Raw genomic sequence first — 20,809 nt, 5'->3', positions numbered from 1 at the left:
TTTTTCCTATAAATTTGAGATCTTTCTGAGATACTATCTCACAGACTTCTTATGAATGAGGAACTCTGAAATTGTCACATTCCAATGTGTACGTCCTTAAAACTCTGCTGGTTATTCAAATGGGCAGATTGTTTTTTAAATTCCTTTCTGTCTCGAGTTGTAGTTATATTGATACAGAGGCATCATTTTTGAATGATATGTATTGGTTTGATTGAAATATGTTCGTAGAGGTGGTGATAGGCTTTCTGTGTCTGTCTGAGAGCAAGGACCGGTTAACGTCTTTTTCCAAGAGCAGTTTGTTGTGAAAGGTATCAGGCAAAGGAGTATGCATTGTGGTGTGGTTCTCTGACTGCTTCTGTCCACTTGCCAAAAGTTCCAAGACCCTATGATAGCACAAAAACGGTAAGATTGAAGTGGTGGGTGCCGGAGGTTTAAAATGGTCAGTTTAATTAAAGACAGAAAAGTGAAACGAATGACTGCAGAAATACTGTATGTGGCCATGAACTGAGATGAAAGGATGATTTTGGAACTCTGTCTTGCAGATTACCCTCAATGCCGCAATGGATAGGGCACTACTCTCACAGACCAGGGTGTGTAAGTTTAAGGCCCGTATTTATACTTTTTGACGCTAATCTGCGCTAACGCAGTTTAGCGTCAAAAAAATGAGCGCCGGCTAACGCCATTCTGAAGCACCATGCGGGCGCCGTATTTATAGAATGGCGTTAGCCGGCGTTAGCCGACCGGCGCTGCCTGGTGTGCGCGAAAAAAAAACACGTACACCAGGCAGCGCCGGCGTAGGGGAAAATGGCGTATGGGCGTTGTTGGACTTTTGCTTATGCAGGGTCATCCCCAGTCTTTTTCGCCTCCTGCCTCCTATTTTTTTCTGACATGTTGCTGTTGGCTTTTCAACTCTGAGCACTTTACCACTGCTAACCAGTGCTAAAGTGCATATGCTCTCCTGTTTAAATTGTATGTAAGTGGTTTATCCATGATTGGCATATTTGAATTACTAGTAAGTCCCTAGTAATGTGCACTAGAGGTGCCAGGGCCTGTAAATCAAATGCTACTAGTGGGCCTGCAGCACTGGTTGTGCCACCCACATAAGTAGCTCTGTAATCATGTCTCAGACCTGCCCCTGCAGTGTCTGTATGTGTATTTTTACACTGTAAATTCGACTTGGCAAGTGTACCCACTTGCCAGGCCTAAACCTTCCCTTTCCTTACATGTAAGGCACCCCTAAGGTAGGCCCTAGGTAGCCCCAAGGGCAGGGTGCAGTGTATGGATAAGGTAGGACATATAGTAATGTGGTTTATATGTCCTGACAGTGAAATACTGCCAATTTCGTTTTCACTGTTGCAAGGTCTGTCTCTCTCTCATAGGATAATATGGGGGCTACCTTTAAATATGATTAAAGTGTAGATTCCCCTAGAGAGTAGATGGACATGTGGAGTTTGGGATCCCTGAACTCACAATTTAAAAATACATCTTTTAGTAAAGTTGATTTTAAGATTGTGAGTTTGGAAATGCCACTTTTAGAAAGTGAGCATTTTCTTGCTTAAACCATTCTGTGACTCTGCCTTGTTTGTGGATTCCCTGTCTGGGTCAGTTTGACAGTTGGGTTGTTTTTCACCTCACACCAGACAGTGACACAATGGGAGCTGGGGTGTGATCTGCATTTCCTGATTAGCCATCTCTGCTAGGAGGGAGGGGTGGAGTGGTCACTCTCATCTGAAAGGACTGTGCCTGCCTCTGACAATGCTGTCTCCAGCCCCCTGGTGTGTGTCTGAGGCCTTGCCTGGGCAAGGCAGGATTTCACAAGAAGGTGTGAGTCCCCTTTGAAGGAAGGTGACTTCAAAGACTAAAATGGGTATAAGAAGGGCACCCAAACTTACAAACTTTAGAAACACTTCTGGAATCAAGGGGAACCTCTGCCTGGAGAAGAGCTGATCGCTGAGGAACAAGTGCTGCCCTGCCTGTGACTGTGCTTTGTGGAGCTTTCCTGCAGTGCTGCTTCTGCCAGAGTAAGAGGGCAAAGACTGGACTTTGTGTGCCTTCCATCTTGAAGAAGAAATCTCCAAGGGCTTGATGTAGAGCTTGCCTCCTGTTATTGAAGTCTCAGGGATAGCAAAGACTTCTTCCTGCCAGCACCTGGAGTCTCTGGAGAGACCCCTACTCTGCTCTGTGGTGCCCTTCCAGTTCCTGGGACCCTGAAAGGAGAGGCTGGCAGCCTAAGGACAAAAATACACGCACCGAGCACCGTGCGGAGAAAAGATCGACGCGAATCCGATCGCGGCTGAGAAAACGACGCGACGCCGGTTCCGCAGCTGAGAAACGACGCCGCAGGAAACGCGACCGAAAAACCGACGCCCGGAGCAGGAGAAACGACGCGCAGCATCGCTGACGGAGGCTGAGAGATCGCACCCTGCGCCGCGGGACTTTCGGATCGTCGTGTGGCTGGCTTTTTCAACGCGCACCGCCGTGCCGAGTTGTTTTCGACGCACACAGCCGTGCAGGGTTACTTTCGACGCACACCGCCCGTGCGGGGTTATTTTTGACGCAAATCAGGTACATTTTCACGCTAGCAGCGCTAGTGTGGTGTTACAACTACCTAAAGACTCTTTTTATTTTAAACCTTTAAAAAAAATCATAACTTGACTTGTGTATGTTGGATTTTTGTCGTTTTGGTCTTGTTTTGTCTAGATAAATATTTCCTATTTTTCTAAACTGGTGTTGTGTCATTTTGTAGTGTTTTCATTAAGTTACTGTGTGTGTTGGTACAAATACTTTACGCCCAGCACTCTGAGGTTAAGCCTACTGCTCTGCCAAGCTACCAAGGGGGTAAGCAGGGGTTAGCTGAGGGTGATTCTCTTTTATCCTAACTAGAGTGAGGGTCCTTGCTTGAACAGGGGGTAACCTGACTGTCAACCAAAGACCCCATTTCTAACATTGGTGACCAGCGGTCGGGATTGGACTTGTATTTGTACTTGACATACAGTAATTAAGTGTACACTACTGTTTTGATCTCAGACCACTACGTGACCACATACTACTTGTTTGGTGATCTTTTGATTTTTCTCTTAAGGACTCTTTTTATTCTACTTCCATGATTTTGCTGATCCCTTGACTGATTCTTTTTTCTTCATTGGGAAATTATTTTCTGCCTTTGGAACTTTGCACTTGTGACCATCATGTCTCAATCTGGAGATGCAACAGCTGGAGCTGTGTTTGAAACGGAGAAACTGAAGGAGTACTCAGTTGCTCAATTGAAACAGTTCCTTAAAGATCTTGACTGTCCCACTGAGAGCTCCACCAGGGAGGGGGAGCTGCAACAGGCACAGAGGGCCTGGGTGACAATCAAGAAGGCTGGAAGGCACACAGAGGAGGAGAATATGGGGGTGGAAGTGCAGAGGATACACAGTGGTGTAGTGGAGGAACCTGTTACGCCTGGGGGGAGGGTCCCCAGGAGGGGTGGCAGGGTGTCACCCAAGGGTCTGACTCCTGAAGAGTTACAGGACAGACAGGCAGAGAGGGAGTACCAATGGGAGCTGAAAAAGCTCGATTGGGAGTTGGAAGAAAGGAGGAGGAACTTAGAGATTAAAAAAATGATTTATGCTTACGAGCTTAAATTGAAAGAGCTGGAAGTCATGAGGGCTGAGTCCAGCTGGAATGGTGGCAGCAACAATTGTATATCCAGTGATGCTGCAGAAGTGCACATGCCCAGAGAGGTGGTGCCCTACTTGAAGGAGGGAGTTAACACACGCCAGGAGGTTCAGGGGTATGAGGTAGCTCCAGTGATGCACAGGGTCCCTGAGGTGGATTGGGGAACTGGCATGGGGAGTCATATTCCTACTGGTGGGAGGGACACTCTACTGACTCTAGGTGAGAGTGACAGGGAGAGGGGTTCCCCCCAGGTAGAAGTCCTGGTTATGGAGTGTGAAAACATCCCAGAAGAGTGTGGGTTGAGTGTCAGGGACAGTCAGGTACTGTCTCACCAGTCTCAGGAGGGTGATGTGGGGTGCTTTTTCAAAGCAGAGTCACTGGATGGTTGGGTGAAGGGTACTTTGGTTAATTCATGTGAGGGGCTGAGTGATGTAATTGCTGGAGAGCATATGTCTAGTCCTTATTTTCCAGAGCTATGCCAACACCAGGTGGAGTGTGAGTTCTCTGACCCCAGGGAGCTTACAATGGAGGCAGACTTCTGGGTGAGTACCAGAGAGTCTGAAGAGGCATTTGGGGGTGCTCCTGAGAGGAGTGGTCTAGGTAGTTCCCAACCAGGTGAGGTAGGGAAGGATTGTAGTGTCCCAGGTAGGTCCCAGTGTAGTGGGATGGGTGAGGGACCCCATGTCCAGTCTCAGAGGAGAGGGAATGGGGATGGGTTGAGGCCCAAGGTGCCCGAGATCCGGTCCCAGGTCCTGGAGGGTTCCCTGCGGGAACACCAGGAGGGGAGCCTAGCCTGTACCATAGGGCCATCTGTTGAGGGAGACCCCACAGTGTCAGGAGAACTTGGGGGGGCGGCTGTAGCCAGCGTCCCACCAGTTCTGGTGTCTGGCAGTACCACTCCTAGTGAGGGGGGGCAGAAGTCCAGACAGAGGGTTGAGAGGGGGTTGCGGACCCCAGTGGAGAACCTGGAGGGTCAGGGGTCAGCTCTGAGAGCAGAGCCCCCCATGAATGACCTTGGTAAGACCATTTCTGGGTTGGGGGGAATCCAGACTCTGTCAGATGGGCAGAGGTCAGGAGACCTGCGCCAGCCAGACTCTTGTGTGGCCCTTCGGGACAGTGTGTCCCTTGAGGGGGGTAAGTGTGCCCCCCTGGAAGTCCTGGTGTGCCAGGCAATGGTTCAACCGCAGGGTGGTGACTCTGGGTTGAATGATCAGGTTCAGGGGGTAAACTCTGACCTGATGGGGGGTAAGTGTGCTCCCAAGGAAGTCCTGGTGTGCCAGGCAGTGGTTCAACCGCAGGGTGGTGACCCTGGGTTGGATGACCAGGTTCAGAGGGTAAACTCTGACCTGGTAGGGGGTAGGTATGCCCCCCAGGAAGTCCTGGGTTGCCAGGCAGTGATCCAGTCTGTGGGTACAGACCCTGGATTGGGAGGCCAGGTTAAGGGTGTCCCCCCTGACCTGGAGGAAGGGGCTACTGCTAACAGTGCCCCTACCATGTTGTCTTCTGGGGGGGCCGCTCCTAGTTGGGTGGTTCAGGACCCCAGAAGAGAGGGCAGGGGGAGGGAAGCCTCACCCCTGGCCCTGGTCCAACCTGAAGGTACAGACCCCAGGTTGGAGGATCAGTTGCAGGTTAACATCCCTGCACTGGTGGAAGAATTGTGCAGGACTGCTTCTACAAGCACCCTGACAGTTTTTGACTCTGGGGGTGCCGCTTCTGCAGGGAGGTTACAGAGCCCCAGAGGGGAGGACCAGGGTCAGGTTGTCATCCCTGACCTGGTGGAAGAGAGAGTGGTCAAAGGGTGCCAGGCACCTGGGGCTACCGCCCCCCACTCTCCACAGTCACAGTGGTTAGAGAGGCCTGAGGTCGGGCTCTCATCCCTGACAGTTGTCTGGGGCCACTGTGGCTTGCTGTCCTGGTGGACAGAGTTGCCCCTGGGGGGGGGAGGACGAGAGTCACACCCCGGGGGTGGAGTGGGCAACACCACTGTGTTGGCCCTGGTGGTACTATCTGCCCATTGCAATACATCTGTGAGCAAAGTAAAGTTAGGTGTTGCACAGATGGTGTCTGTAGATGTGGAGAAGGGTTCCCCATGGGTTAGCTTAGTGGGCCCTGAGAGTATGGACAGAGGGATCCAACTGGAGTCAGGAAGGCGTAGAACTGGAACATGCCCCTGCTGTTGTGGGCCTGGGTCCCTGTTCTATCGCCCCAATCAGGGAAGTACATCAAGGTATTGATTGTTCTCCCCTGGCTTTAGGCTGGTAGGGGGTCGTGTTGGACTTTTGCTTATGCAGGGTCATCCCCAGTCTTTTTCGCCTCCTGCCTCCTATTTTTTTCTGACATGTTGCTGTTGGCTTTTCAACTCTGAGCACTTTACCACTGCTAACCAGTGCTAAAGTGCATATGCTCTCCTGTTTAAATTGTATGTAAGTGGTTTATCCATGATTGGCATATTTGAATTACTAGTAAGTCCCTAGTAATGTGCACTAGAGGTGCCAGGGCCTGTAAATCAAATGCTACTAGTGGGCCTGCAGCACTGGTTGTGCCACCCACATAAGTAGCTCTGTAATCATGTCTCAGACCTGCCCCTGCAGTGTCTGTATGTGTATTTTTACACTGTAAATTCGACTTGGCAAGTGTACCCACTTGCCAGGCCTAAACCTTCCCTTTCCTTACATGTAAGGCACCCCTAAGGTAGGCCCTAGGTAGCCCCAAGGGCAGGGTGCAGTGTATGGATAAGGTAGGACATTTAGTAATGTGGTTTATATGTCCTGACAGTGAAATACTGCCAATTTCGTTTTCACTGTTGCAAGGTCTGTCTCTCTCTCATAGGATAATATGGGGGCTACCTTTAAATATGATTAAAGTGTAGATTCCCCTAGAGAGTAGATGGACATGTGGAGTTTGGGATCCCTGAACTCACAATTTAAAAATACATCTTTTAGTAAAGTTGATTTTAAGATTGTGAGTTTGGAAATGCCACTTTTAGAAAGTGAGCATTTTCTTGCTTAAACCATTCTGTGACTCTGCCTTGTTTGTGGATTCCCTGTCTGGGTCAGTTTGACAGTTGGGTTGTTTTTCACCTCACACCAGACAGTGACACAATGGGAGCTGGGGTGTGATCTGCATTTCCTGATTAGCCATCTCTGCTAGGAGGGAGGGGTGGAGTGGTCACTCTCATCTGAAAGGACTGTGCCTGCCTCTGACAATGCTGTCTCCAGCCCCCTGGTGTGTGTCTGAGGCCTTGCCTGGGCAAGGCAGGATTTCACAAGAAGGTGTGAGTCCCCTTTGAAGGAAGGTGACTTCAAAGACTAAAATGGGTATAAGAAGGGCACCCAAACTTACAAACTTTAGAAACACTTCTGGAATCAAGGGGAACCTCTGCCTGGAGAAGAGCTGATCGCTGAGGAACAAGTGCTGCCCTGCCTGTGACTGTGCTTTGTGGAGCTTTCCTGCAGTGCTGCTTCTGCCAGAGTAAGAGGGCAAAGACTGGACTTTGTGTGCCTTCCATCTTGAAGAAGAAATCTCCAAGGGCTTGATGTAGAGCTTGCCTCCTGTTATTGAAGTCTCAGGGATAGCAAAGACTTCTTCCTGCCAGCACCTGGAGTCTCTGGAGAGACCCCTACTCTGCTCTGTGGTGCCCTTCCAGTTCCTGGGACCCTGAAAGGAGAGGCTGGCAGCCTAAGGACAAAAATACACGCACCGAGCACCGTGCGGAGAAAAGATCGACGCGAATCTGATCGCGGCTGAGAAAACGACGCGACGCCGGTTCCGCAGCTGAGAAACGACGCCGCAGGAAACGCGACCGAAAAACCGACGCCCGGAGCAGGAGAAACGACGCGCAGCATCGCTGACGGAGGCTGAGAGATCGCACCCTGCGCCGCGGGACTTTCGGATCGTCGTGTGGCTGGCTTTTTCAACGCGCACCGCCGTGCCGAGTTGTTTTCGACGCACACAGCCGTGCAGGGTTACTTTCGACGCACACCGCCCGTGCGGGGTTATTTTTGACGCAAATCAGGTACATTTTCACGCTAGCAGCGCTAGTGTGGTGTTACAACTACCTAAAGACTCTTTTTATTTTAAACCTTTAAAAAAATCATAACTTGACTTGTGTATGTTGGATTTTTGTCGTTTTGGTCTTGTTTTGTCTAGATAAATATTTCCTATTTTTCTAAACTGGTGTTGTGTCATTTTGTAGTGTTTTCATTAAGTTACTGTGTGTGTTGGTACAAATACTTTACGCCCAGCACTCTGAGGTTAAGCCTACTGCTCTGCCAAGCTACCAAGGGGGTAAGCAGGGGTTAGCTGAGGGTGATTCTCTTTTATCCTAACTAGAGTGAGGGTCCTTGCTTGAACAGGGGGTAACCTGACTGTCAACCAAAGACCCCATTTCTAACAGGCGTCTAAAAAATGGGGCAAGTCAGGTCGAGGCAAAAAAATTGTCTTAACCCGATTTGCGCCATTTTCTTTCGACGCCCATCCCCCATCAACATGACTCCTGTCTTAGCAAAGACAGGAGTCATGCCCCCTTGCCCAATGGCCATGCCCAGGGGACTTATGTCCCCTGGGCATGGTCATTGGGCATAGTGGCATGTAGGGGGGCACAAATCAGGCCCCCCTATGCCAAAAGAGAAAATTAAAAAAAATACTTACCCCAACTTACCTTTTCTTCCCTGGGATGGGTCCCTCCATCCTTGGGTGTCCTCCTGGGGTGGGCAAGGGTGGCAGGGGGTGTCCCTGGGGGCAGGGGAGGGCACCTCTGGGCTCATTCTGAGACCACAGGTCCCTTAACGCCTGCCCTGACCCAGGCGTTAAAAAGAGGCGCAAATGCGGGGTTTTTTGCCCCGCCCATTCCCGGGCGTCATTTTTGCCCGGGAGAATAAATACCACGCACATGCCTCGGAGTCATTTTTTAAGACGGGAACGCCTCGCTTGCATATCATTAACGCAAGGGAGGTGTTCACGCAAAAAAATGACGCTAACTCCATGAACTTTGGCGCTAGACGCGTCTAACGCCAAAGTATAAATATGGAGTTAGTTTTGCGTCAAATTTGCTTCGAAACAACCAACGCAAATTCGGCGCAAACAGAGTATAAATATGCCCCTAAGTCTATCTGAGGTGCACACCCTGAACTAATACATTTTTGCTGAAACCTAATCATATTGTTTACTCTTCCTCGTAGCAGCTTGCCAGGGTGATAGTATATTGCAACAGAACCATTCCACTTCTTCACTGAAAAGTGTCATGCTGGTTACCCAAATGAGCAGCGTGTCATTTTATACAGCTTTCTTTATTGAAATTAAACTTGGACTCACTTGAAATATTCTCTTTCAAAATGAATGTTTGAGCTGCTGTGAATTTTATTTCTAGAGGTGGTGACAGGCTTTCAGGTACGTGCTTAGGTCAAGGCCCTGTTCATGTTACTTGTATAAGCTAATTCAGGGAGCAAATTAGCAAGTCAAGAAATGGGAAGTCTGAACTACTGTCAAAGCAGTTTCATTCTCTTTTCAAATAATCCAAAAATACCATTGCAGCATAAAACAGAGTATTCAATAAAAGAAGAAAGGAGGATTAACGGCAAAAAAGCACAGCATAAGATATGAAACTTTGGAAATTATCTAGATATTGTTTGAAAAAACTCCTTTGATGGAAAGAAGATGAAGAACGGTATGGGATCCTGTCCTGCGCACCTGTAATTGATATGTTTCACATCCATTCATACCACCTAACCCTAAACAACCAAACATATTGCTGTCAGTGACCATGTGGCCTAATGGATAAGGCGTCTGACTTCAGATCAGGAGATTGAGGGTTCGAGTCCCTTCATGGTTGAGTCTTTTTCTCACAGCACTCAACTTATCTTTACATACAAACTGGAAACACACTCTTACAATACTCCTTTCATTCTCACTCATTAAGAAAGCCCAATGCAAACTGCACAATCAGTCACTTTATACCTTCAGCATTGCTACTTTTCAATCTTTTTGCCATACCAAAGTACCTCTTCATAAATGCAATGGATATGCAATACGTATACAACAATATGACATGGCACAATCATTCTGAACAGAACTGTGGGTAGATTCAGTGCAGGGAGTGTGTGCGTGCAGAAAGCAGAAACTATGCATGGGTAGAAGCTCTATGATTTTCTCCAGGAATAATGCAAATTGTCCCTCAGAAAAAGTATAGTACTAGAGAAGAATCATAAAGGATTGACACAATTGCTGCCTTTGCTGTTGCCCCAGTTGTGTAATCTGTCAAGGACTGGTCTCTTGCAGATTGAGTCATCTAGTTGCAATTGTGTGGTAAAAATCACCCTTACAACCATTTTTGCTATAAACTTGAGATCTTTCTGAGATACTATCTCACAGACTTCTTATGAATGAGGAACTCTGAAATTGTCACATTCCAATTTGTACGTCCTTAAAACTCTGCTGGTTATTCAAATGGACAGATTGTTTTTTAAATTCCTTTCTGTATCGAGTTGTAGTTATATTGATACAGAGGCATAATTGTTGAATGATATGTATTGGTTTGATTGAAATATGTTCGTAGAGGTGGTGATAGGCTTTCTGTGTCTGTCTGAGAGCAAGGACCGGTTAACGTGTTTTTCCAAGAGCAGTTTGTTGTGAAAGGTATCAGGCAAAGGAGTATGTATTGTGATGTGGTTCTCTGACTGCTTCTGTCCACTTGCCAAAAGTTCCAAGGCCCTATGATAGCACAAAAACGGTAAGATTGAAGTGGTGGGTGCCGGAGGTTTAAAATGGTCAGTTTAATTAAAGACAGAAAAGTGAAACGAATGACTGCAGAAATACTGTATGTGGCCATGAACTGAGATGAAAGGATGATTTTGGAACTCTGTCTTGCAGATTACCCTCAATGCCGCAATGGATAGGGCACTACTCTCACAGACCAGGGTGTGTAAGTTTAAGTCTATCTGAGGTGCACACCCTGAACTAATACATTTTTGCTGAAACCTAATCATCTTGTTTACTCTTCCTCGTAGCAGCTTTCCAGGGTGATAGTATATTGCAACAGAACCATTCCACTTCTTCACTGAAAAGAGTCATGCTGGTTACCCAAATGTGCATCGTGTCATTTTATACAACTTTCTTTATTGAAATTAAACTTGGACTGACTTGAAATATTCTCTTTCAAAATTAATGTTTTGAGCTGCTGTGAATTTTATTTCTAGAGGTGGTGACAGGCTTTCAGGTACGTGCTTAGGTCAAGGCCCTGTTCATGTCACTTGTATAAGCTAATTCAGGGAGCAAATTAGCAAGTCAAGAAATGGGAAGTCTGAAATACTGTCAAAGCAGTTTCATTCTCTTTTCAAATAATCCAAAAATACCATTGCAGCATAAAACAGAGTATTCAATAAAAGAAGAAAGGAGGATTAACGCCAAAAAAGCACAGCATAAGATATGAAACTTTGGAAATTATCTAGATATTGTTTGAAAAAACTCCTTTGATGGAAAGAAGATGAAGAACGGTATGGGATCCTGTCCTGCGCACCTGTAATTGATATGTTCCACATCCATTCATACCACCTAACCCTAAACACCCAAACATATTGCAGTCAGTGACAATGTGGCCTAATGGATAAGGCGTCTGTATTCAGATCAGAGCATTGAGGGTTCTACTCCCTTCATGGTTGAGTCTTTTTCTCACAGCACCCAACTTATCTTCACATACAAACTGGAAACACACTCTTACAATACTCCTTTCACTCTCACTCATTAGGAAAGCCCAATGCAAACTGCACAATCTGTCACGTTATGCCATCAGCATTGCTACTTTTCTGTCTTTCTGCCATACCAAAGTACCTCTTCATCAATGCCACAGATATGCAATGCGTATACAACAATATGACATGGCACAATCATTCTGAACAGAACTGTGGGTAGATTCAGTGCAGGGAGTGTGTGCGTGCAGAAAGCAGAAACTATGCATGGGTAGAAGCTCTATGATTTTCTCCAGGAATAATGCAAATTGTCGCTCAGAAAAAGTATAGTACTAGAGAAGAATCATAAAGGATTGACACAATGGCTGCCTTTGCTGTTGCCCCAGTTGTGTAATCTGTCAAGGACTGGTCTCTTGCAGATTGAGGCACCTAGTTGTACTTGTGTGGTAAAAATCACCCTTACAACCATTTTTGCTATAAACGTGAGATCTTTCTGAGATGCTATCTCACAGACTTCTTATGAATGAGGAACTCTGAAATTGTCACATTCCAATTTGTACGTCCTTAAAACTCTGCTGGTTATTCAAATGGGCAGATTGTTTTTTAAATTCCTTTCTGTCTCGAGTTGTAGTTATATTGATACAGAGGTATAATTGTTGAATGATATATATTGGTTTGATTGAAATATGTTCGTAGAGGTGGTGATAGGCTTTCTGTGTCTGTCTGAGAGCAAGGACCGGTTAACGTCTTTTTCCAAGAGCAGTTTGTTGTGAAAGGTATCAGGCAAAGGAGTATGTATTGTGATGTGGTTCTCTGACTGCTTCTGTCCACTTGCCAAAAGTTCCAAGGCCCTATGATAGCACAAAAACGGAAAGATTGAAGCGGTGGGTGCCGGAGGTTTAAAATGGTCAGTTTAATTAAAGACAGAAAAGTGAAACGAATGACTGCAGAAATACTGTATGTGGCCATGAACTGAGATGAAAGGATGATTTTGGAACTCTGTCTTGCAGATTACCCTCAATGCCGCAATGGATAGGGCACTACTCTCACAGACCAGGGTGTGTAAGTTTAAGTCTATCTGAGGTGCACACCCTGAACTAATACATTTTTGCTGAAACCTAATCATATTGTTTACTCTTCCTCGTAGCAGCTTGCAAGGGTGATAGTATATTGCAACAGAACCATTCCACTTCTTCACTGAAAAGAGTCATGCTGGTTACCTAAATGTGCAGCGTGTCATTTTATACAGCTTTCTTTATTGAAATTAAACTTGGACTCTTGAAATATTCTCTTTCAAAATGAATGTTTTGAGCTGCTGTGAATTTTATTTCTAGAGGTGGTGACAGGCTTTCAGGTACGTGCTTAGGTCAAGGCCCTGTTCATGTCACTTGTATAAGCTAATTCAGGGAGCAAATTAGCAAGTCAAGAAATGGGAAGTCTGAACTACTGTCAAAGCAGTTTCATTCTCTTTTCAAATAATCCAAAAATACCATTGCAGCATAAAACAGAGTATTCAATAAAAGAAGAAAGGAGGATTAACGGCAAAAAAGCACAGCATAACATATGAAACTTTGGAAATTATCTAGATATTGTTTGAAAAAACTCCTTTGATGGAAAGAAGATGAAGAACGGTATGGGATCCTGTCCTGCGCACCTGTAATTGATATGTTCCACATCTATTCATACCACCTAACCCTAAACTCCCAAACATATTGCAGTCAGTGACCATGTGGCCTAATGGATAAGGCGTCTGACTTCAGATCAGAAAATTGAGGGTTCGAGTCCCTTCATGGTTGAGTCTTTTTCTCACAGCACCCAACTTCTCTTTACATACAAACTGGAAACATACTCTTAGAATACTCCTTTCACTCTCACTCATTAAGACAGCCCAATGCAAACTGCACAATCAGTCACGTTATGCCTTCAGCATTGCTACTTTTCTGTCTTTCTGCTATACCAACGTACCGCTTCATAAATGCCACGGATATGCAATACGTATACAACAATATGACATGGCACAATCATTCTGAACAGAACTGTGGGTAGATTTAGTGCAGGGAGTGTGTGCGTGCAGAAAGCAGAAACTATGCATGGGTAGAAGCTCTATGATTTTCTCCAGGAATAATGCAAATTGTCGCTCAGAAAAAGTATAGTACTAGAAAAGAATCATAAAGGATTGACACAATGGCTGCCTTTGCTGTTGCCCCAGTTGTGTAATCTGTCAAGGACTGGTCTCTTGCAGATTGAGGCACCTAGTTGTAATTGTGTGGTAAAAATCACCCTTACAACCATTTTTGCTATAAACGTGAGATCTTTCTGAGATACTATCTCACAGACTTCTTATGAATGAGGAACTCTGAAATTGTCACATTCCAATTTGTACGTCCTTAAAACTCTGCTGGTTATTCAAATGGGCAGATTATTTTTTAAATTCCTTTCTGTCTCGAGTTGTAGTTATATTGATACAGAGGCATCATTGTTGAATGATATATATTGGTTTGATTGAAATATGTTCGTAGAGGTGGTGATAGGCTTTCTGTGTCTGTCTGAGAGCAAGGACCGGTTAACGTGTTTTTCCAAGAGCAGTTTGTTGTGAAAGGTATCAGGCAAAGGAGTATGTATTGTGATGTAGTTCTCTGACTGCTTCTGTCCACTTGCCAAAAGTTCCAAGTACCTATGATAGCACAAAAACAGAAAGATTGAAGTGGTGGGTGCCGGAGCTTTAAAATGGTCAGTTTAATTGAAGACAGAAAAGTGAAACGAATGACTGCAGAAATACTGTATGTGGCCATGAACTGAGATGAAAGGATGATTTTGGAACTCTGTCTTGTAGATTACCCTCAATGCCGCAATGGATAGGGCACTACTCTCACAGACCAGGGTGTGTAAGTTTAAGTCTATCTGAGGTGCACACCCTGAACTAATACATTTTTGCTGAAACCTAATCATATTGTTTACTCTTCCTCGTAGCAGCTTGCCAGGGTGATAGTATATTGCAACAGAATCATTCCACTTCTTCACTGAAAAGAGTCATGCTGGTTACCCAAATGTGCAGCGTCTCATTTTATACAGCTTTCTTTATTGAAATTAAACTTGGACTCACTTGAAATATTCTCTTTCAAAATGAATGTTTTGAGCTGCTGTGAAGTTTATTTCTAGAGGTGGTGACAGGCTTTCAGGTACGTGCTTAGGTCAAGGCCCTGTTCATGTCACTTGTATAAGCTAATTCAGGGAGCAAATTAGCAAGTCAAGAAATGGGAAGTCTGAACTACTGTCAAAGCAGTTTCATTCTCTTTTCAAATAATCCAAAAATACCATTGCAGCATAAAACAGAGTATTCAATAAAAGAAGAAAGGAGGATTAACGCCAAAAAAGCACAGCATAAGATATGAAAATTTGGAAATTATCTAGATATTGTTTGAAAAAACTCCTTTGATGGAAAGAAGATGAAGAACGGTATGGGATCCTGTCCTGCGCACCTGTAATTGATATGTTCCACATCCATTCATACCACCTAACCCTAAACACCCAAACATATTGCAGTCAGTGACCATGTGGCCTAGTGGATAAGGCGTCTGACTTCGGATCAGAACATTGAGGGGTTGAGTCTTTTTCTCACAGCACCCAACTTATCTTCACATACAAACTGGAAACACACTCTTACAATACTCCTTTCACTCTCACTCATTAGGAAAGCCCAATGCAAACTGCACAATCAGTCACGTTATGCCATCTGCATTGCTACTTTTCTGTCTTTCTGCCATACCAAAGTACCTCTTCATAAATGCCACAGATATGCAATGCGTATACAACAATATGACATGGCACAATCATTCTGAACAGAACTGTGGGTAGATTCAGTGCAGGGAGTGTGTGCGTGCAGAAAGCAGAAACTATGCATGGGTAGAAGCTCTATGATTTTCTCCAGGAATAATGCAAATTGTCGCTCAGAAAAAGTATAGTACTAGAGAAGAATCATAAAGGATTGACACAATGGCTGCCTTTGCTGTTGCCCCAGTTGTGTAATCTGTCAAGGACTGGTCTCTTGCAGATTGAGGCACCTAGTTGCAATTGTGTGGTAAAAATCACCCTTACAACCATTTTTGCTATAAACGTGAGATCTTTCTGAGATACTATCTCACAGACTTCTTATGAATGAGGAACTCTGAAATTGTTACATTCCAATTTGTACGTCCTTAAAACTCTGCTGGTTATTCAAATGGGCAGATTGTTTTTTAAATTCCTTTCTGTCTCGAGTTGTAGTTATATTGATACAGAGGCATAATTGTTGAATGATATATATTGGTTTGATTGAAATATGTTCGTAGAGGTGGTGAAAGGCTTTCTGTGTCTGTCTGAGAGCAAGGACCGGTTAACGTCTTTTTCCAAGAGCAGTTTGTTGTGAAAGGTATCAGGCAAAGGAGTATGTATTGTGATGTGGTTCTCTGACTGCTTCTGTCCACTTGTCAAAAGTTCCAAGGCCCTATGATAGCACAAAAACGGAAAGATTGAAGTGGTGGGTGCCGGAGGTTTAAAATGGTCAGTTTAATTAAAGACAGAAAAGTGAAACGAATGACTGCAGAAATACTGTATGTGGCCATGAACTGAGATGAAAGGATGATTTTGGAACTCTGTCTTGCAGATTACCCTCAATGCCGCAATGGATAGGGCACTGCTCTCACAGACCAGGGTGTGTAAGTTTAAGTCTATCTGAGGTGCACACCCTGAATTAATACATTTTTGCTGAATCCTAATCATATTGTTTACTCTTCCTCGTAGCAGCTTGCCAGGGTGATAGTATATTGCAACAGAACCATTCCACTTCTTCACTGAAAAGTGTCAAGTTGGTTACCCAAATGTGCAGCGTGTCATTTTATACAGCTTTCTTTATTGAAATTAAACTTGTACTCACTTGAAATATTCTCTTTCAAAATGAATGTTTTGAGCTGCTGTGAATTTTATTTCTAGAGGTGGTGACAGCCTTTCAGGTACGTGCTTAGGTCAAGGCCCTGTTCATGTCACTTGTATAAGCTAATTCAGGGAGCAAATTAGCAAGTCAATAAATGGGAAGTCTGAACTACTGTCAAAGCAGTTTCATTCTCTTTTCAAATAATCCAAAAATACCATTGCAGCATAAAACAGAGTATTCAATAAAAGAAGAAGGAGGATTAATGGCAAAAAAGCACATCATAAGATATGAAACTTTGGAAATTATCTAGATATTGTTTGAAAAAACTCCTTTGATGGAAAGAAGATGAAGAACGGTATGGGATCCTGTCCTGAGCACCTGTAATTGATATGTTTCACAGCCATTCATACCACCTAACCCTAAACACCCAAACATATTGCAGTCAGTGACCATGTGGCCTAATGGATAAGGCGTCTGACTTCGGATCAGAAGATTGAAGGTTCGAGTCCCTTCATGGTTGAGTCTTTTTGTCACAGCACCCAACTTATCTTTACATACAAACTGGAAATACACTCTTACAATACTCATTTCACTCTCACTCATTAAGAAAGCCCAATGCAAACTGCACAATCAGTCATGTTATGCCTTCAGCATTGCTACTTTTCTGTCTTTCTGCCATACCAAAGTACCTCTTCATAAATGCCACGGATATGCAATACGTATATGTTAGAAATGGGGTCTTTGGTTGACAGTCAGGTTACCCCCTGTTCAAGCAAGGACCCTCACTCTAGTTAGGATAAAAGAGAATCACCCTCAGCTAACCCCTGCTTACCCCCTTGGTAGCTTGGCAGAGCAGTAGGCTTAACCTCAGAGTGCTGGGCGTAGAGTATTTGTACCAACACACACAGTAACTTAATGAAAACACTACAAAATGACACAACACCAGTTTAGAAAAATAGGAAATATTTATCTAGACAAAACAAGACCAAAACGACAAAAATCCAACATACACCAGTCAAGTTATGATTTTTTTAAAGGTTTAAAATAAAAAGAGTCTTTAGGTAGTTGTAACAACACACTAGCGCTGCTAGCGTGAAAATGTACCTGGTTTGCGGCAAAAATAACCCCGCACGGGCGGTGTGCGTCGAAAATAACCCTGCACGGGTATATGCGTCGAAAACAGCTCGGCACGGCGAGGCGCGTCGAAAAAGCCAGCCACGCGACGGTCCGAAAGTCCCGCGGCGCTGGTTGCGATCTCTCAGCCTTCGTCAGCGATGCTGCGCGTCGTTTCTCCTGCTCCGGGCGTCGATTCTCCGGTCGCGTTTCCTGCGGCGTCGTTTCTCAGCTGCGGAGCCGGCGTCGCGTCGTTTTCTCAGCCGCGATCGGATTCGCGTCGATCTTTTCTCCGCACGGTGCTCGGTGCGTGTATTTTTGTCCTTAGGCTGCCAGCCTCTCCTTTCAGGGTCCCAGGAACTGGAAGGGCACCACAGAGCAGAGTAGGGGTCTCTCCAGAGACTCCAGGTGCTGGCAGGAAGAAGTCTTTGCTATCCCTGAGACTTCAACAACAGGAGGCAAGCTCTACATCAAGCCCTTGGAGATTTCTTCTTCAAGATGGAAGGCACACAAAGTCCAGTCTTTGCCCTCTTACTCAGGCAGAAGCAGCACTGCAGGAAAGCTCCACAAAGCACAGTCACAGGCAGGGCAGCACTTGTTCCTCAGCGATCAGCTCTTCTCCAGGCAGAGGTTCCTCTTGATTCCAGAAGTGTTTCTAAAGTTTGTAAGTTTGGGTGCCCTTCTTATACCCATTTTAGTCTTTGAAGTCACCTTTCTTCAAAGGGGACTCACACCTTCTTGTGAAATCCTGCCTTGCCCAGGCAAGGCCTCAGACACACACCAGGGGGCTGGAGACAGCATTGTCAGAGGCAGGCACAGTCCTTTCAGATGAGAGTGACCACTCCACCCCTCCCTCCTAGCAGAGATGGCTAATCAGGAAATGCAGATCACACCCCAGCTCCCTTTGTGTCACTGTCTGGTGTGAGGTGAAAAACAACCCAACTGTCAAACTGACCCAGACAGGGAATCCACAAACCAGGCAGAGTCACAGAATGGTTTAAGCAAGAAAATGCTCACTTTCTAAAAGTGGCATTTCCAAACTCACAATCTTAAAATCAACTTTACTAAAAGATGTATTTTTAAATTGTGAGTTCAGGGATCCCAAACTCCACATGTCCATCTACTCTCTAGGGGAATCTACACTTTAATCATATTTAAAGGTAGCCCCCATATTATCCTATGAGAGAGAGACAGACCTTGCAACAGTGAAAACGAAATTGGCAGTATTTCACTGTCAGGACATATAAACCACCGTACTATATGTCCTACCTTATCCATACACTGCACCCTGCCCTTGGGGCTACCTAGGGCCTACCTTAGGGGTGCCTTACATGTAAGTAAAGGGAAGGTTTAGGCCTGGCAAGTGGGTACACTTGCCAAGTCGAATTTACAGTGTAAAAATACACATACAGACACTGCAATGGCAGGTCTGAGACATGATTACAGAGCTACTTATGTGGGTGGCACAACCAGTGCTGCAGGCCCACTAGTAGCATTTGATTTACAGGCCCTGGCACCTCTAGTGCACATTACTAGGGACTTACTAGTAATTCAAATATGCCAATCATGGATGAACCACTTACATACAATTTAAACAGGAGAGCATATGCACTTTAGCACTGGTTAGCAGTGGTAAAGTGCTCAGAGTTGAAAAGCCAACAGCAACATGTCAGAAAAACATAGGAGGCAGGAGGCGAAAAAGACTGGGGATGACCCTGCATAAGCAAAAGTCCAACACGACCCCCTACCAGCCTAAAGCCAGGGGAGAACAATCAATACCTTGATGTACTTCCCTGATTGGGGCGATAGAACAAGGACCCAGGCCCACAACAGCAGGGGCATGTTCCAGTTCTACGCCTTCCTGACTCCAGTTGGATCCCTCTGTCCATACTCTCAGGGCCCACTAAGCTAACCCATGGGGAACCCTTCTCCACATCTACAGACACCATCTGTGCAGCACCTAACTTTACTTTGCTCACAGATGAATTGCAATGGGCAGATAGTACCACCAGGGCCAACACAGTGGTGTTGCCCACTCCACCCCCGGGGTGTGACTCTCGTCCTCCCCCCCCCAGGGGCAACTCTGTCCACCAGGACAGCAAGCCACAGTGGCCCCAGACAACTGTCAGGGATGAGAGCCCGACCTCAGGCCTCTCTAACCACTGTGACTGTGGAGAGTGGGGGGTGGTAGCCCCAGGTGCCTGGCACCCTTTGACCACTCTCTCTTCCACCAGGTCAGGGATGACAACCTGACCCTGGTCCTCCCCTCTGGGGCTCTGTACCCTCCCTGCAGAAGCGGCACCCCCAGAGTCAAAAACTGTCAGGGTGCTTGTAGAAGCAGTCCTGCACAATTCTTCCATCAGTGCAGGGATGTTAACCTGCAACTGATCCTCCAACCTGGGGTCTGTACCTTCAGGTTGGACCAGGGCCAGGGGTGAGGCTTCCCTCCCCCTGCCCTCTCTTCTGGGGTCCTGAACCACCCAACTAGGAGCGGCCCCCCCAGAAGACAACATGGTAGGGGCACTGTTAGCAGTAGCCCCTTCCTCCAGGTCAGGGGGGACACCCTTAACCTGGCCTCCCAATCCAGGGCCTGTACCCACAGACTGGATCACTGCCTGGCAAACCAGGACTTCTTGGGGGGCATACCTACCCCCTACCAGGTCAGAGTTTACCCTCTGAACCTGGTCATCCAACCCAGGGTCACCACCCTGCGGTTGAACCACTGCCTGGCACACCAGGACTTCCTTGGGAGCACACTTACCCCCCATCAGGTCAGAGTTTACCCCCTGAACCTGATCATTCAACCCAGAGTCACCACCCTGCGGTTGAACCATTGCCTGGCACACCAGGACTTCCAGGGGAGCACACCTACCCCCTACCAGATCAGAGCTTACCCCCTGAATCTGGCAATCCAACCCAGAGTCACTACCCTGCGGTTGAACCACTGCCTGGCGCACCAGGACTTCCTTGGGAGCACACGTACTCCCCATCTGGTCAGAGTTTACCCCCTGAACCTGATCATCCAACCCAGAGTCACCATCCTGCGGTTGAATCATTGCCTGGCGCACCAGGACTTCCTGGGGGGCACACCTACCCCCCACAAGGGAAACACTTTCCCCAAGGGCCATACAAGAGTCTGGCTGGCGCAGGTCTCCTGACCTCTGCCCATCTGACAGAGTCTGGATTCCCCCCAGCCCAGAAATGGTCTCACCAAGGTCATTCCTGGGGGGCTCTGCACTCAGAGCTGACCCCTGACCCTCCAGGTTCTCCACTGGGGTCCGCAACCCCCTCTCAACCCTCTGTCTGGACTTCTGCAACCCCTCACTAGGAGTGGTACTGCCAGACACCAGAACTGGTGGGACGCTGGCTACAGCCGCCCCCCCAAGTTCTCCTGACACTGTGGGGTCTCCCTCAACAGATGGCCCTATGGTACAGGCTAGGCTCC

The 20,809-nt window shown here is 46.3% G+C and overlaps 1 non-coding gene across 1 annotated transcript; it reads left to right on the top strand.

Annotated features, from left to right (window-relative positions):
- The first annotated feature begins 16,698 nt into the window (after positions 1-16,698).
- Positions 16,699-16,771, top strand: TRNAR-UCG (transfer RNA arginine (anticodon UCG)). Its single transcript has one exon. It is a non-coding gene; the product is annotated as a tRNA-Arg (tRNA).
- Positions 16,772-20,809: the final 4,038 nt, after the last annotated feature.

This window comes from Pleurodeles waltl, chromosome 4_1, assembly GCF_031143425.1.
Source record: "Pleurodeles waltl isolate 20211129_DDA chromosome 4_1, aPleWal1.hap1.20221129, whole genome shotgun sequence".
NCBI classification, from domain to species: Eukaryota; Metazoa; Chordata; class Amphibia; order Caudata; family Salamandridae; genus Pleurodeles; species Pleurodeles waltl.
This window is presented reverse-complemented; position numbering and strand designations above follow the sequence as displayed.